The 15,844-nt window shown below is 37.9% G+C and overlaps 1 protein-coding gene and 1 long non-coding RNA gene across 6 annotated transcripts in view; one reads left to right on the plus strand and one right to left on the minus strand.

Moving 5' to 3' along the window:
• PRDM5 (PR/SET domain 5) overlaps positions 1–15,844 on the plus strand; it is a 209,377-nt gene that overhangs the window by 142,448 nt on the left and 51,085 nt on the right. The gene's annotated exons all lie outside the window — the stretch shown is intronic.
• LOC121030407 (uncharacterized) lies at positions 8,475–15,793 on the minus strand. Its single transcript, XR_005790185.1, has 3 exons — positions 15,263–15,793; positions 13,908–13,982; positions 8,475–8,637 (listed from the first exon to the last, which is right to left on the minus strand). It is a non-coding gene; the product is annotated as an uncharacterized LOC121030407 (long non-coding RNA).

Raw genomic sequence — 15,844 nt, forward strand, 5'->3', positions numbered from 1 at the left:
ATAAACGTTGAAAAAAAAAATTAAAAAAAAAAAAAAAAGAAAAAGGAATTCCATGAAATTTGCTATTGGCATACAGGGCTTTTAGAAGCTTTAAAAAACAATACAGTGGAAAATATATGTATTCTTTCCCAAAGAAGGCTTAAAGAGATGGTGAGGCTTATACCCAGTTATGGTAGTGGTTTCCCCTTGCTTTGTGCAAAGTGACTGCCCCTTATTTCATGGAACTCATCAACTACCAGTTCTTTTCCCATTTGACATCCCGGGCTCCCTTATTGGGCTTCATTTGCTTTCCAATGAAATGTAACTTTCTCTGTGATATATTACCTGACCATCCCCTACCCTCCAAGATAGGTTGGCATGCTCTATCTTATACTGCTCTCAACACCGCATGCTTCCAAATACTCATACTTCTTCAGCCATCTGTAGATTCTCTGTTCCCTTAGAGCTGTGCTCATATCTGATAACTTATTTGTTTACTATTCAAAGAACTGCCTGGCATAGAGAAAGAACTTAGTGAATGCCTCTTGAATAAAGGAATCTACAAATAGATTGCAGTTCCTGTGGGATAGTGGAAAGCATGTTGGCTTCATGTTGAAAAATTCTGGATTTGAATCTAAATTTAACTGACTATAAAATCCCTTTTTCATAAAATGACATAAAAATTGTGGCAGTCACCTCAGGAAATGCTAGAATCAAAGAATTAATTGCTAAATTCCCTAATCTATTAGCCAGTCCCACCTCAATATAAAGTTGGGCCCTTTGCTCTCCTTTCCATTCTTTACCTCATGGCTTCATCATGTAATTGGTTGGAAACAATTGTACAACAAATAATAGTTAACAACATAGTTTAAGATTTAGCTCACCAATATATAAAAAATTACAGTGCTTAAATGAAGAAATAAAGAACCATATTTGGCCAACCAACACTAAAAACTTACTATGACTCCTTTTAACTTGGAATTGCCTAGTTTTGAAAATTCTTATTAGAAAAGGTAAAGGAAATTGATCCTGACAAATGCCCTATCCATTTTGTTTGACAAGGTTCACTCTACAGGAACCGGAATCATGACAAACAATTGTGTAGTGTATTATAGTCTGTTGCTCTTTGTAGCCTCTCATCTAGTGGAGATTTGGGGTTCTCATTGTTTACTATATGCTTTTTTAAATGTTTATTTATTTTTGAAAGAGAGAGACCAGAGTGCAAGTGGAGGAAAGGCAAAGAGAGAGGGAGAGAGAGAATCCCAAGTGGGTTCTGAGCTGTCAGCCCAAAGCCTGACACAGGACTTGAACCCACAAACTGTGAGATCATGACCTGAGGCGAAGTTGGACGCTCACTGACTGAGCCACCCTGGCACCCCCATTATTTACTATATATAAATGTCTTTTTTCAATTATGATATTATCCTTACCTTCCATATTTGTTCCATGACTAGATTCTGAACTAAAGGTTAGGGCCAGATCAGGCTCAGGTTTTTAATCAAGTTTATTGAAGGAGAGAAGCTCTTTCAAATATTATCAGAGTTAATCCTTCCATGGCTAGTGTCCTGGGTTTCTAAGACCATTCTTACTTTCTAGATGAGGCAGAGATTCAGAGAAGCAAATGACCTATCCAGTCAAGGTAGTAAGATCCAAATCTTATGACTTTAAGTTCTATTTTATTTTGGTGTTATCTCTTCTTTTTTACTACAAAAGCTACATGGCTGCTACCCAGTTATTATAATTACACAAGAATTACACAAATTCATTAAGTTCTCCAGTAAAAAAGATGAGGAATGAAATTCTACAAGTCACATATTATTTTAATAGTATGAAAGTTTTATCCTTTATAATAATTTTTTAAATGTTTATTTTTGAGAGAGCACACACTTGCAGGGGGAGGGGCAGAGAGAGAAGGAGAGAGAATATCATATAGGCTAGACTCTGCATCCACACTGTCAGTGCAGAGACCTGCCCTGGGCTCCAGCTCACCAACTGTGAGATCATGACCTGAGCCGAAATTAAGAGTCAGATGCCTAACTGACTGAACCACCCAGGCTCACCTGAGAGTTTTATCTTTTAGAGTCAAATGGAAGGGGTGTGTGTGTGTGTGTGTGTGTGTGTGTGTGTGTGTGCGCGCGTGTGTGTGCGTGTGCGTGAGCACGGGCATTTAGCATTCATATGCATCTGTTCATTTTCTCCTGAGTCACCTTTATGACAGGCAATAACATAGAAAATGATGATTAAATTTATTTTCCCAGATTTTTTTTCCCTTTATTATTTTAGAGCAGTTTTAGGTTCACAGTGAAATGAAGGGAAGGTATAGAGATTTCCCCATCTGTTCCCTCCCCCGCCACATATATACCTTCTCCTGTTATCAACATCCACAACCAGATTGGTATGTGTGTAACAACTGGTGAACCTACATTGACACATTATAATCACCCAAAGTCTGTAGCTCACATTAGGATTCACTCTTGGTGTTGTGCATTCTTTGGGTTTGGACACATGTATAATGATATGAGTTCATCAGTATGCTGTCCTACAGCATATTGCATAAAATATCCTATTTTAAGGCACTTGCACTACCTTAAAATCCTCTGTGCTTTACCTCTTTATCCCCCAACCCTTGATGACTGGCAACCACTGATCTTTTTTCCTGTCTCCATAGTTTTGTTTTCTGGAAAAATACTTGACATATACATAGTTTGACATTTTCCAGAATGCCATGTAGTTGAACAGATTACTTTTTTATCTCTAGGAAATGATTATTAATTGATAGTTGGGCCTTTTAGTGAAATGGATGTACAGTAAGATTTTTATAGAGCTGATAGTCTTTATTTTTTCCCCATTATGTTGAAGGAGTCAATTTCATTTTTTTTTTTGTAATATTGAAACTGTCCACCAATATTTGGGGAAACCAAATCTCCTTTTTTATAACATCAAATAACATTAAGTTTTATGAAGGAAAACAGGACTCCTGTTTGTGTTTCTTCCTTCCAGTTTCCCAATTGGTATCTTTCATCATTTTCTATCAGTATAGTGACAGTGTTGCTTTGTGTAATATTAAAGGCAGTTTCCTTCATATTAATTTTCTTAGAACGGGTCTTATTTTATTTGTCCATGATTAATGGGGTCATTCTGTAAGACAATGATAACTTAGCTATTAGATTACTACCTGTTAGTTCCAGGAGGAGTCTTAGTGTTTATGTCACTGTTTTCATTTTAGTCAACAGTGCTTAAAAAACATTTAAAAACTCCCCTTATTCACATTTTGATTGGTATTATCCTTTACTATCTTAAATAGCCAACCAGTCGTGTCCTTGCTTCACCTTGTTTTCCCTCCCCTCTCTTCTCCTCTACCCATTACCACCATTCTGTACTGCATGGATGAAGTCTGACAAAACTTCGTGGTTTTTTTTCCCATTAACTTTGAAAATGTTATTTTTACAAACCTTGTATCCACCTTGTAAAGTCCATTCATCCTTCATAATTAGGTGATTAGAAAAGGATCATACATGGCAGGTATGTACAGCGCAGTTGCTTTTATACAGATTTGAAGGGACACATGCACCCCAATATTTATAGTAACATTATCAACAATAGCCAAATTATGGAAAGAGCCCAAATGTCCATTGACTGATGAATGGATAAAGAAGATGTGGTATACACACATACACATACACACGTGTACACACACCCAATAGAATATTACTCAGCCATCAAAAAGAATGAAATCTTGTCATTTGCAATGTGGATGGAACTAGGGTGTATTAGGCTAAGTGAAATAAGTCAGCCAGAGAAAGATAAATATATGATTTCATTCATATGTGGAATGTAAGAAACAAAACAAATGAACATAGAGGAAGAAAGGAAAAATAAGATGAAAAGAGAGAGGGAGGCAAACCATAAGAGACTCTTAAATACAGAGAAGAGGGTTGCTGAAGGAGGTATTGAGTGGGAGGATGGGCTAAATGGGTGATGGGCATTAAGGAGGGCACTTGTTGGGATGAACATTGGGTGTTATATAAGTGATGAATTACCACATTCTATTCCTGAAATCATTACACTATATGTTAACTAACTTGGATTTCAATAAAATTTAAAAATTTAAAAAATAATAAAAACATAAAGTATAATAGTCTTCACTTTTAGAATAGAAGTGAATTTCATAAATTTTCTAGTTTAAGCCTCTTAATGGCACCCATGCCCTGCAAAATTCAGTGATTTGCTAAGGTTATGCTACTGTTGTTCCTCTGGAGCTAAAGGCTTAAACTTTTTTCAGTATACACATTGCTGGTACTTTTAGTTCTTATTCTAATTTTTACTGTTACTCTTGAACTAACTATAGAATTACATACATTCCTTCCATAATGTTTGGTGATATATCAACCAGTTGAGGATGATAGTCTCAATTTAGAAGCTTGAGGGTCTGTAGTTTGTTACTTAATTCCAGTTATGGAGAAACTTTCTCACCATAAAGTCAGCTGTCTCTACTTCCTTGTTATTTAATACCTCGATCATATCCTAAATCTGGATCCTGGAGTCAGATGACAGGCACTCACTCCATTTTATTTATTTCCTCCCAGTGTGAGCTTTACAGTAAGTTGCTTAACTTCTTCAAAGCTTAGTTCCTCATCTAAAGAACAAGGATAAGCATAGTGCTCACTTCATGGCATTGCTTTGAGGAACAAGTGAAGGTCTACGTCAGGATCCTTGCACCGCCCCTAGCCCAGTGTGCGCATGCAGTAGTGTGAGCTGCCGCCGCCACGGTTGCTGTGTGCTTTGTCTTCGGTATTCCTGCCTGAATTTTACCAGTTACGCCACCTCCCTTGTTATACGGCCCGCCCCTCTGTTCCCAGTGTCATCATCATCATCTTTTTATAACCTTTAGCAGCAGAATATAGATCATCTGTACAACATAGAGGAGGGTTTGCTGTCAAACAGGGATGCCTTGGGGTGAGTGAGGGTGCATGTTCTGTGTGTCGCCGTCACCATCAGTGAAGGTGAATGTTTAGGTCTGTGCCTGGCAGGCAGCTCTGTAATTTATCATCCCGTTTCCTAAGCTACAGAGACAGGGATGGCACTCTGCGGGTCAGCCGAAATGGTGGAGCACATTCTCCTGTTGGTTTATAGCTTCTTAGGGTCAGTGAGAGCTGGGGTCAATTCTGCAAGGGAATCCATGGACTGTGACATGAATTCCATCAGTTGTTCATAAATTATGAAAGAAATTCTAGGAACTGCTTTTGGGGTTTTAAAGCTCTGGGCCAGAAGGTTAATTACTTGCCTACAGTTCCAACCAACTTTTTGTGTTAATAGATACCGGCTGTGTTGGCCCTTCTGTTTAGGCTTGCTTGCACATTGTCATTTGAATGTAGTAATAAATCACTGTCTTAGGAAACAGTTAATGTTTTTAGTAAATACCTGTGATCAGCTTAGAAATAAAGGATCAGTATATCATAATTTGATTGTACTTGGGTTTTAGCCGCTGTTTTCTCATCCTTTTTCTAAAGGAATTCATTTATTCTTTTTAGAATATTCAAAGTTATAAAAAAGTAGCTATAAATGATTATAAACTGTATTAAGACAATATGATAATTATGAGTAAATAAAAATAGGCGATTAGCAAAGTAATTATAAACACAGATGAACATTAAAGGCATGTTTTCCACATTTTTACAAGAATTAGATTACCTTCTATGTTGAGAGGAAGCTTATTTTGCTATGTTTATTTTCTAGGTGGTTAATTACTAATATTAGGCCAAATTGAATGTCCTCTTACCTGCAGATAATCTAAGAGTTAACAGAACAGCTGAGTGTAGTATCTGCATACAAATGAATGATATTCTGAGTATCACAATTCCAGAGCCTTACATTTTCCTTAAGAAGTCATTCCTGAGTAAAGTCTTAAACTACATGATTTTTGTTTTCTCTGCGTTATTTTGACACTTCAGATCGTTTTTGAATACTGACCACATCAGTCGAATGTTAATATTTTTTCCCTATTTTTTACTCTTTCTGTACTTCACTCCTCCCACGTGATTTTTGAGTTAGTGATAAGCATATATAACAGCTTAAAAGAAAGGGAGAAATATTCATTTTCATTTTCATTGGTAGTATTATAATCTTTTTAAACAATTTTTTCAAACATTTCAAAGTCCCTAGTTTCTAATGCAAAAAATATAGTGCTTATGTCAGGGTTTGTCATCGGGTGGATATGAGGCACGGAGGGATGAATGAGGGTGTAACACTGGTCTTGGAATGTGGCATCATAAACAGTCATCAACTGGATTAGTAATGTAGTCACAATGACTCCAATTATAGGGATGATTTGAAATATACCACTGTTGAGGCACCTGGGTGGCCCAGTCAAACATCTGCCTTTTTTTTTTTTAATTTTTTTTGAGAGACACAGAGACAGAGTGTGAGTGGGGGAGAGACAGCGAGAGAGGGAGACACAGAATCTAAAGCAGGTTCCAGGCTCCCAGCTGTCAGCACAGAGACCGATGCTGGGCTCAAACCACAAACCTTGAGAACATGACCTGAGCCAAAGTCGGACGTCTAACCGACTGAGCCACCCAGGCTCCCTGATCTGACTCTTTAAGCTCAGGTCATGATCTCACAGTTCATATGTTCGAGCCCCATGTTGGGCTCTGTGCTGACATCACAGAGCCTGCTTGGGATCCTCTGTCCCTCTCTCTCTGCCCCTCCCCTGCTCATGCTGTCTCTTTCTCTCTCAATAAATAAATAAGTAAACTTTTTAAAATGTACCATTGTTTGGTACCTCTCTTTTTATCATCTCTTCATTTTTTTTGGTATACTTGGATCTTTTGATTGTATTATTTGATATAATGGAAGTGACCCAGACAACAGTTTTCATCAACTGTATCTCAACAGCTTTATCTGTTAGTACATTTCTACATAATATGAGTAGCAACCTGTATCCAATTTGGGGCACCAACATTTTCCTTTAGTTTAGGAAAACTATAAGAGATTTGTTTCCTCTGATATACACTTTCTTCTACCATTGCTACCACTTTCTCCCCCGAGAACAGCTTCTCTGTGTGTTGTTTTCCTGCAACTCTGAAGTGTGCCTTGGGGCTGGGGAAGGTTTTATTCCTTTTCTGGTTTGCAGGTAAGGAGAATCATTTTCACAGTTTCTTGCTGCTCAGAGTTATATACTCTTGATTCTTGCTTGCTGGCACTATTAGTAGGTAGACCCTCTGTGTGCAGGCTCCTGAGGTTTGACTACTTCATCACTCCAGGACCTCTGTTCACAAACTATGCTCGTAAATACTGGGCTAAATAACATTTCCGGTGGAGATTCCTAAATATGGGAAACTGCTGGGTGAAATTCTTAGTTTTCCCACCGAAGTCTGACTCCCTACGAACAAAACCAAATCAGTAATTACCTTCCCTTTGTCTACTTACCTACCTTAAAATGTCCCTTCATACAGTAGTGGGGAGAACTCGTGTAGGAATTGTTCTTTCTTGGTCAGAGTTTTTAAAACTTTGCCCGTGTCTGGATTGTTCAGATATTTCTCCTGTTTGTGCGACATTTGCATTTGCTTCTGTCGGTGCTCACGTGAAGGACTTTGTGAAGGTGTCGCGCTCCCTTCAGACAAATCACATGTGATCATGTCATGTATACACCTGGTTGGCTGAAGTCAGAGCATCTTCAGTAGGGAGTCTTTTACTTTCTTTTCCTAGCTACATATTCATGAACTCGTCTTTTTTTTATTCTGCCTCTCATGTTCTATTTTGTTTGCATCTGTAAAACGCAGTTTTTATATTGCCTTCAACCCATAAATAGTTGTGGCTTTTTATTTGAGATTAGAAAATTAGTGAGCACATGGCTCTCCTATTTTTCTGTTCCTCTATGAACCTCACCTCATTTGATTTGGCATCTCTTTAGGAATGAGGGATGGACACTGTAACTATATTCAGGAAAAGAATGTATCTTTTGCTTTTTCTTAGCTCCATTCGTAGAAATTGCATTAAAAATTGGTTTGTTTTGATTCAGATGACAAAAATTTTGAATTTTGATTCATTCAGTTAATGAATGTGTCCTCATTCATTAATTTTGATTTTTATATTTTATTGCCCTTCTAATAGTAACTATTAGAAGTTACTAATTTCTTCTAATTAGTAAATTAGAAGAAATTTCCTTCTAATAGTAAACTATTCAAACTTTTAAAAGTTGAAATACAAGGTGCGTGGATGGCTCCGTTGGTTCAGCCTCTGACTTTGGCTCAGGTCATGATCTTGCGGTTTGTGAGTTTGAGCCCACATCAGGCTCTGTGCTGACAGCTCGGAGCCTGGAGCCTACTTCGGATTCTGTGTCTCCCTCTCTCTCTCTGCCCCTCCCCTGCTTGCTCTCTCTCTCTCTCTTTCTCAAAAATAAATAAACATTAAAAAAAAAAAAACCCACAGTGCTCTCTCTGGTTGGGAATAAATATTCCAAAAATAAAATAAATAAAAGTTGAAGTACTCAAGGAGAAGATGTCAAGTTCAGATTTTTGATGTCTTTCTTTCAGAGAGGGTGTCCTTGGGCTTAACTTCTTCAGATCAAGTGAGATTTTGGGATCTGATTAATAGGAGCATTCCAAGAGTAACAACGTGGGGTTCAGTGAGGTCAGTGGGGTTTCATGGCTCTTTCTGCTGCAGGAAAAAAAAAAGAAGTATTTCAATTAATAGAAAAGTGCCAAGAATGAACTTCAGTTACTCCCATCTGTCAGGGTAACATTTCACTTCTCTCTGTGGTGTACTGTTAGTTTATTAGATGCTCCATAAATTGAGAGGGTTGGAATGGTGGAATTGGAAAAGTGATTGGGTGGTGCTTGTGCAATTAAATTTTTTACTTAATTTTTATTTAGAATGAGTCACTTTGATGTCTTATAACAATGCCCTTAGTCCACAAAAGCAAAACAAGATAGTCTCATGATATTTGTGGAGAACAAATTTAAAGCTCTAAAGTATTCCCATATAGAACTTATATTTTGAAGCTCAGCCACATGGAATAATCTTAGAGTATTTTTCATGAACATACACTTTTAAGTTTTGCTTTTTCAGTTGAAATTTTCCCTCTCCAAAATTGATTGTTTGTTGGAAAACTCAAAGTGAAAAGTAAAACTATGGCCCCCAAATCGTTGTGTTATTTAATCCAATTATTTAAACATTATTTCATTTGAATTCATTGAAAGTGGGAGTTTAACTTTATTTTATCTTAAATTATGTTATCTGTGTGTATTCATCTTTTCATCTCTTTAGAAACTTATGAGAGGTCTCTGAAATCTCATAGGTTTTAATTATATTGACAAAATAAAAGTTAAAATTATTAAAATATTTTCAGAAAATAATCTGCTTTTATTTTAATCAAAATCTCTTAAAATGTATGCATTATATATATTAAGCTTTTCTGCTTGCTTAAAATCTTCCACAGCATAGGGCTCATTGGCTTTACATTTCTGTTTTTAAATTGTGGTAAAATATACGGAACATGAAAGTTATCATTTTAACACTTTTTAATCTTCAAGGTTGGTCGCGGTCATTATTGCTAAATGTGTTGCAGTGTGTTTAGTAGCTTGAAATAAAATTTGATCGCAGATCCCTTTTATAGAGTGGCCAAATTTATTTCTTAAATCCAGGGGCTAATTTGAGAATATCAAGGTTTCTAAGACGTTGGACTTTGAGGCTGGTTGTGGAACAATAGATGGATGGTCAGTGATGTTGTGGCTTTAGGGTCCTTTTGTCATGAAGATACATGCTAACCTGCACTACCTTCACACATTTTAGGATTCTGTTTTAATATTAATATGTTAATCCTTTGGTGAGGTCTAGAGTTCTGATGTCTTTAATTAAAATTACATTCCATGAAATAACGGTAACGTCAATAAATTATAATCCTAATGGCATATATTAAACCAGAATCTGATTTTTCCTGTTTTTAGCTATTTTTGCCAGAGGATGGTTGTGGTCATTGTGCATTTTCTTCTTCAAAGACTCAAGGTAACTTGTTTGAGGACTAGGCTAGTCTCTGATAAGGTGCTCCATGTGGCATCCAGCTGTCCCCTCTTGTTACCACTAGCTGCATCAAGAAGGCCCTCTCCGGGGTGCCTGGGTGGCTCAGTCAGTTGAGCATCTGACTTCGGCTCAGGTCATGATCTTGTGGTCCGTAAGTTCGAGCCCCGCGTCGGGCTCTGTGCTGACAGCTCAGAGCCTGGAGCCTGCTTCAGATTCTATGTCTCCCTCTCTCTCTGCCCCTCCCCTGCTCATGCTCTGTCTCTCTCTATCTCAAAAATAAATAAAACATTAAAAAAAAGAAAGCCCTCTCCAATTTTCTGCAGCTCTTTTCTGAACATCCTCTACCCTCCTCCCTGCACATTTCAAATACTTAAGCTATTTCAATCTTAGGTGGGCCGGCTATGAGAATTTGGAGGCACTTACTTACTTGAAGTTCAGTAAACTTAAATACTTCTTTTTCAAGTTTTTTTAATGTTTATTTACTTTGGAGAGAGAGAGGGAGAGACAGACAGACAGACAGAGCATGAGTGGGAGAGGGGCAGAGAGAGAGGCAGACACAGAATCCCAAGCAGCTCCAGGCTCTGAGCTGCCAGCACAGAGCCCGACATGGGGCTCGAACTTGTGAAATCATGACCTGAGCCGAAGCCCAGTGCCCAACCAACTGAGCCACCCAGGCCCCCCTTAAATAGCTCTAATTCAAATATGAAGAGTTAAAAAAATAGTGTGCTTCAATCATGTGAAATTGGCATCAAGGATTGGCATTGGCATTCATTCACTTCTTTTGCCTTTTGTAACAAAGTTGGCTCAGTCCTTCTCCCCATTCCCACAGAGGTCTTCTTAAAACCTGTCTCTGTTTTTTGAAACCTATTTTCTTCATGTAATTTATCAATATCTGAAATTATTTTGTTCTTTCTTTGCTTTTTCTTGTCTTTTCGGTACATTAGTAAAATTAATTGAAAAGGCAGTGACTTTGTGACTATTTACAGTTGCATTTCCAAAGCCCAGGATAGTAACTAGAAGATGTTATGTGCTCAAGAAATATTTAATGCATGACTAAATTAGCTTCATTCAGTATCCACTTTGTGGCATTTTGAAAATCAACTTGAAATCAACCGTTTACAATTGCCACCATGCTTCTGTTTGTTCCTTGATATGTTTGAAGAAAACACAGGTGGATTTTAAGACTATAGTGTCAGAATATAATTTAAAGAGAGAAGCAAATGCAAAGAATTTATCTATTTTCCTTAGTTAAGTGAAAAATATTTTGCCTTTATGTACATGTCAATATTATTTGTGCTGCTGTGGTCATTAAATTTGGCTGTTGGTAGCTAAATCTCATAGATATTTTCCAGTATTGTATTTCCCTTCTGAATGTTGAAGGTGGTTCTCAGTATGCAGCTTAATATTATGTTAGTATTTGCATTAATTTGGGACCTGCTTTGAGACATAACACACATTCCTGACTTGCCCTCTACTTTTTCCTGATGAGCTTTGATAACTAAAAGACTGCTTGAATTTACCAGTCAGAAAAATCTGGTTAATGCTAACTGCTATTGCAAGGAGCAGAGTTTTTGTCAATAACTTTAGAAACTCTAACCCTAATTAACACAAAATACTAGCCACATTATGATACGTAATGGCATATGTAACGGCTCAGTCGGTTGAGCCTCCGACTTTGGCTCAGGTCATGATCCTGCAGTTCATGAGTTCAAACCCCGCATCAGGCTCACTGCAGTCAGCCTGTCAGTGCAGAGCCCACTTCAGATCCTCTGTCCCTTTCTCTCTGTCCCTGTCCCCCACTTGAGCTCACCCAAAAATAAATAAATATTAAAAAAAGTTCTCTCTCTCTCTTTTTCCCTCTGCCCTCCTCCCCAGCTCACATACACAGGCTTTCTCTCTCTCTCTCTCTCTCTCTCTCTCTCTCTCTCTCTCTCTGTCTCTCTCTCTCTCTCAAATAAAAAAGAAAGATTTATATTCTCAGGGTTAACTCAAATTGAAGATTAGGTCCTGTTTACTCCAGAATAATCTAATGTGTAGATAAAAATATTTCCTAGAGACATATGCATCACAATAATTTGAAATAATGAAGGAATGTATCATATGCATAATGTAAAAAAAACAACAACTAAGAATAACAGCTTCCTTTAAAAATGAAAATTAGGCAAATGACTTTAATAGTTATTAGCATGTTCACTTGTACAGGTCACCTTCAGCTGCAGATTGTGTGGAACCACAGATGGCTTTGTCTTCAGAGTCTTACGGGCTTGATTGCCTTAAAGATGCTCCAAACAAATGCATAGAGAGGGTAGCAGTTTAATGTAGAGTGTAAGCTGATTTGCAAATCACGCAGGCTAGATTTCAAGTGAATTCTATTCATCAAAGCCATTTACCCAGTGACATCCTTTAAGATTAGAGTTCTGTTCAGGGATATTACAATGAATGAGTGGAATTGGACTTACCCAAATTTCCCAAACATATCAGCTCATTATCACTGGATCTCAGGGTTGGAGTAGGAACGGAGCAGAAATTCAGTCCTCTGGAGGTACCAGTTTCTCTTCTTCTGGGCAGTTTACATATGCCTCATGTGCAGCACAGAGAGACATCAGTAAAGATAGTAATTGCCAAAATTAGGCACCTGGTTGGCTCAGTTGGTTAAGCGTCCAACTTCAGCTCAGGTCATGATCTCATGGCTCATGAGTTCAAGCCCTATATTGGGCTCTGTGCTGACAGCACGGAGCCTGGAGCCTGCTTCGAATTTTGTGTCTTCTTCTCTTTCTGCCCTCCCCTGCTTTCTCTCACTCTAAAAAATAAATAAACATTAAAAAAATGTTAATGGGGCGCCTGAGTGGCTCAGTTGGTTAAGTGTCAGAGTCTCAGTTTCAGCTCAGGTCATGACCTTGTGGTTTTGTGAGTTGAACTCCACATCAGGCTCTGTACTGTCAGAGCAGAGCCTGTTTGGGATTCTCTCTCTCTCTCCTTCTGTCTCTGCCCCTCCCTTGCTCATGCTGTCTCTCAAAAATAAATAAACTTTTTAAAAAATTATAAAAATTTGCTAACCTTATGAGTCCAGTGACTGTATTCGTTTGCTAGGACTGTTGTAACAAAGTAGCACAAACTGAGTAGTTTAAACAATTTGTTGTTGCACAGTTCTGAAGGCTAGAAGTCTAAGATCAAGGTGTCATCAGGGCCAGCTCCCTCTGGCACTAAGAAAGGACCTGTTTTAGATCCTTCTCTTGGCTCCTGGTAGTTCTTTGTCTTGTGGCCACATCACCGGACTCTTCACAGGGAGTACTCCTTGTGTGTGTCTTTGCGTGACCATCTTCTTGTATATTAGATTAGGGATCTACGCTACTCAAAAAACATTTGCAAGGACACATTTTGAGGTAATGGGGGTTAAAACTTCAACATATGAATTGGAGGGGAGGCACAGTTCAATCTGTAATAGTTAACCATGTATTTTTATTGTCCTAATTGGGACACTGGTGAAAGTGAAGGGAGTAGTGTTAATCATTAATCTGGGATAAGCGGCATAGACTGAAATTGCCTTAGGCAAACCTGAATACATGGTCACTGTCCCTATGAGATAGATACAATTTATCCCATTTTTCAGAGGTTCAGTGAGGTTGAATAACCTCCCCAGAGTTATATAGAAAGAGGACAAGTATTATTCAAATTCAGGACAATCAGATTCTAAAAAAAGGAGAAAATCTATCCTAACAGAAGTTAACATTTTCATGTCTATAGAGGAAATTTCTATATTATGACTCTAGGTAATGTAAAGAATGGATTTGTTTTGCTCCATTCTCTAGAATTTCTTTATCTCTTTTTTTGCTTAATCAATTTTAGCTATTAAGAAAGAAAATAGTAATGTGGTATGTTACATTAGGCTTAATTAACATTTAATTTACCTGATGACTACAAGTCTTTGATTTTTGTTTGCTGGATATTCTGTTGGTATTTAGAGAGTGAGAAGACACCTAAAGCTAAACAAAGAGAATACCATGAATATTAAATTATTTTAGGCTTGTGAGAAGAATTTTGAAATGACTTTTTCAAAGTGTAAACCACTTACTGTTTTTATCATGCTTTATTTGTAATCTAGATTTGATTTGTTCGTTGATTTGTTAATAAATAAGAAACATTTTAGCATTCTTCATTGTCTATCACTAAAGTAAAACAAACTTTGAAAAATCTAAAAGACTGCTTTGCTTTTCATACTTTATAAGAAGGAAATAAAAAAAAATTATCTGGAATTCTATGATGCAGGAGTTACCACTGTCAGCATTAGCATTTTGCTGTGTTATTCTGTATTCTTCAGTTCTTTTTTTGCAAGGGGGGGAGGGGTATGCATGGTAAAGGTTAAATGGTCAAGAAATCAATAAATGGCAGTTGTAGCTACCACTCCTTCCACTACTGCTGATGCTGTTACTACTGCTACTATTATTAATTCATTTTCATTTTTGTCATCATCATCAAGGAGAAGCATTACAGAAATATCAGAGAAGTACAATCATTATGACTTAGGTACTGGATATAGGGGACAGTGAATAAAAGGAAGTACGTTGGAGGGCTAAGCTTCCTATTTGGTAACTGGATGAGTGTGGTATCACTAATCAGGGCAGGAGATGCAGAGCACATAGGATTAGAAGTTGAAGACATGAATTCAGAATGCCAAATTGGAGTTATTTGTGGCATATCCAAATAAGGATACCTGGTTGATGTATGACTCTCTCAAGACTGGGGCTCCACAGAGAGATCTGAATTAAGATAAATATGTGTTATAAGTTTAATGTTAAAATAAGATTCTATTTTCATAGTTTTTCAAATAAATTGGACTCTATGCCTTTATTCTTCTAGGAAGCCACACCTTCCTAGGGGTCATGATTATAATAAGGTCAAAAATTCCAGGTCCACTTCCCTAGTGCAAAGGTTGATTTTTGTCTCACAAAAGAAGTTGACAAGTCTGGATAGTTCTTTTTTTTTTTTTTTTAATTTTTTTTTCAACGTTTATTTATTTTTGGGACAGAGAGAGACAGAGCATGAACGGGGGAGGGGCAGAGAGAGAGGAAGACACAGAATCGGAAACAGGCTCCAGGCTCTGAGCCATCAGCCCAGAGCCTGACGCGGGGCTCGAACTCACGGACCGCGAGATCGTGACCTGGCTGAAGTCGGACGCTTAACCGACTGCGCCACCCAGGAGCCCCTGGATAGTTCTTTAAAGAGTACTGTTTCTGTTTGTACGGCCATTGTTACTTTTATTTACCTTTTTTTTTTTTTTCCATTTTGGGAGGTTGCCATCATGTTATAGTGCCCAATTCAAAGGGAGAGTCCTGGGTGCTCCTTCCCGGTGGAGGCTGGGAAAATGAGGCTTCACTGGGGGCTCTGCTACATTCACGTCTACGTGATGTTACTGCTGAAAACACACAGTACTTAGGCGGAGCAAGGCCCCATGTGTCACAGGGGCCTTGCAACTCAACATTGTCACTGCCATCTCATGAAGCAGTGTCAGACACAATGGGAAGGTCAGAAAGACTGTGATGAAAAGTGACCATTGGAGCAACAGGGAGTTCATTGTTGACCTCACAGGGGAGTTTGCTGGAATAATGCGAGTGATACCCAGATTGAACCAGAGTGAGACTCAAATGGGACATGAGCAAGTAAAGGACTAACATATGCTGCTTATGAAAGGAAAGACCTGTCTCTGAGGGAAAGGGAAGACATGGAAGTTTTACACATGCTGAAGGCAAACATTTTAGTGTGTCCTTCTTTGATTGCAGGGTCTGGCATCCTGCCATGTAAGTGCATTGTTAAATGAGAGAATAAAGAATAAATAGTGATTCTGAGT

The sequence above is a fragment of the Herpailurus yagouaroundi genome, unplaced genomic scaffold, assembly GCF_014898765.1.
Source record: "Herpailurus yagouaroundi ecotype Mexico unplaced genomic scaffold, PumYag 28, whole genome shotgun sequence".
NCBI classification, from domain to species: domain Eukaryota; kingdom Metazoa; phylum Chordata; class Mammalia; order Carnivora; family Felidae; genus Herpailurus; species Herpailurus yagouaroundi.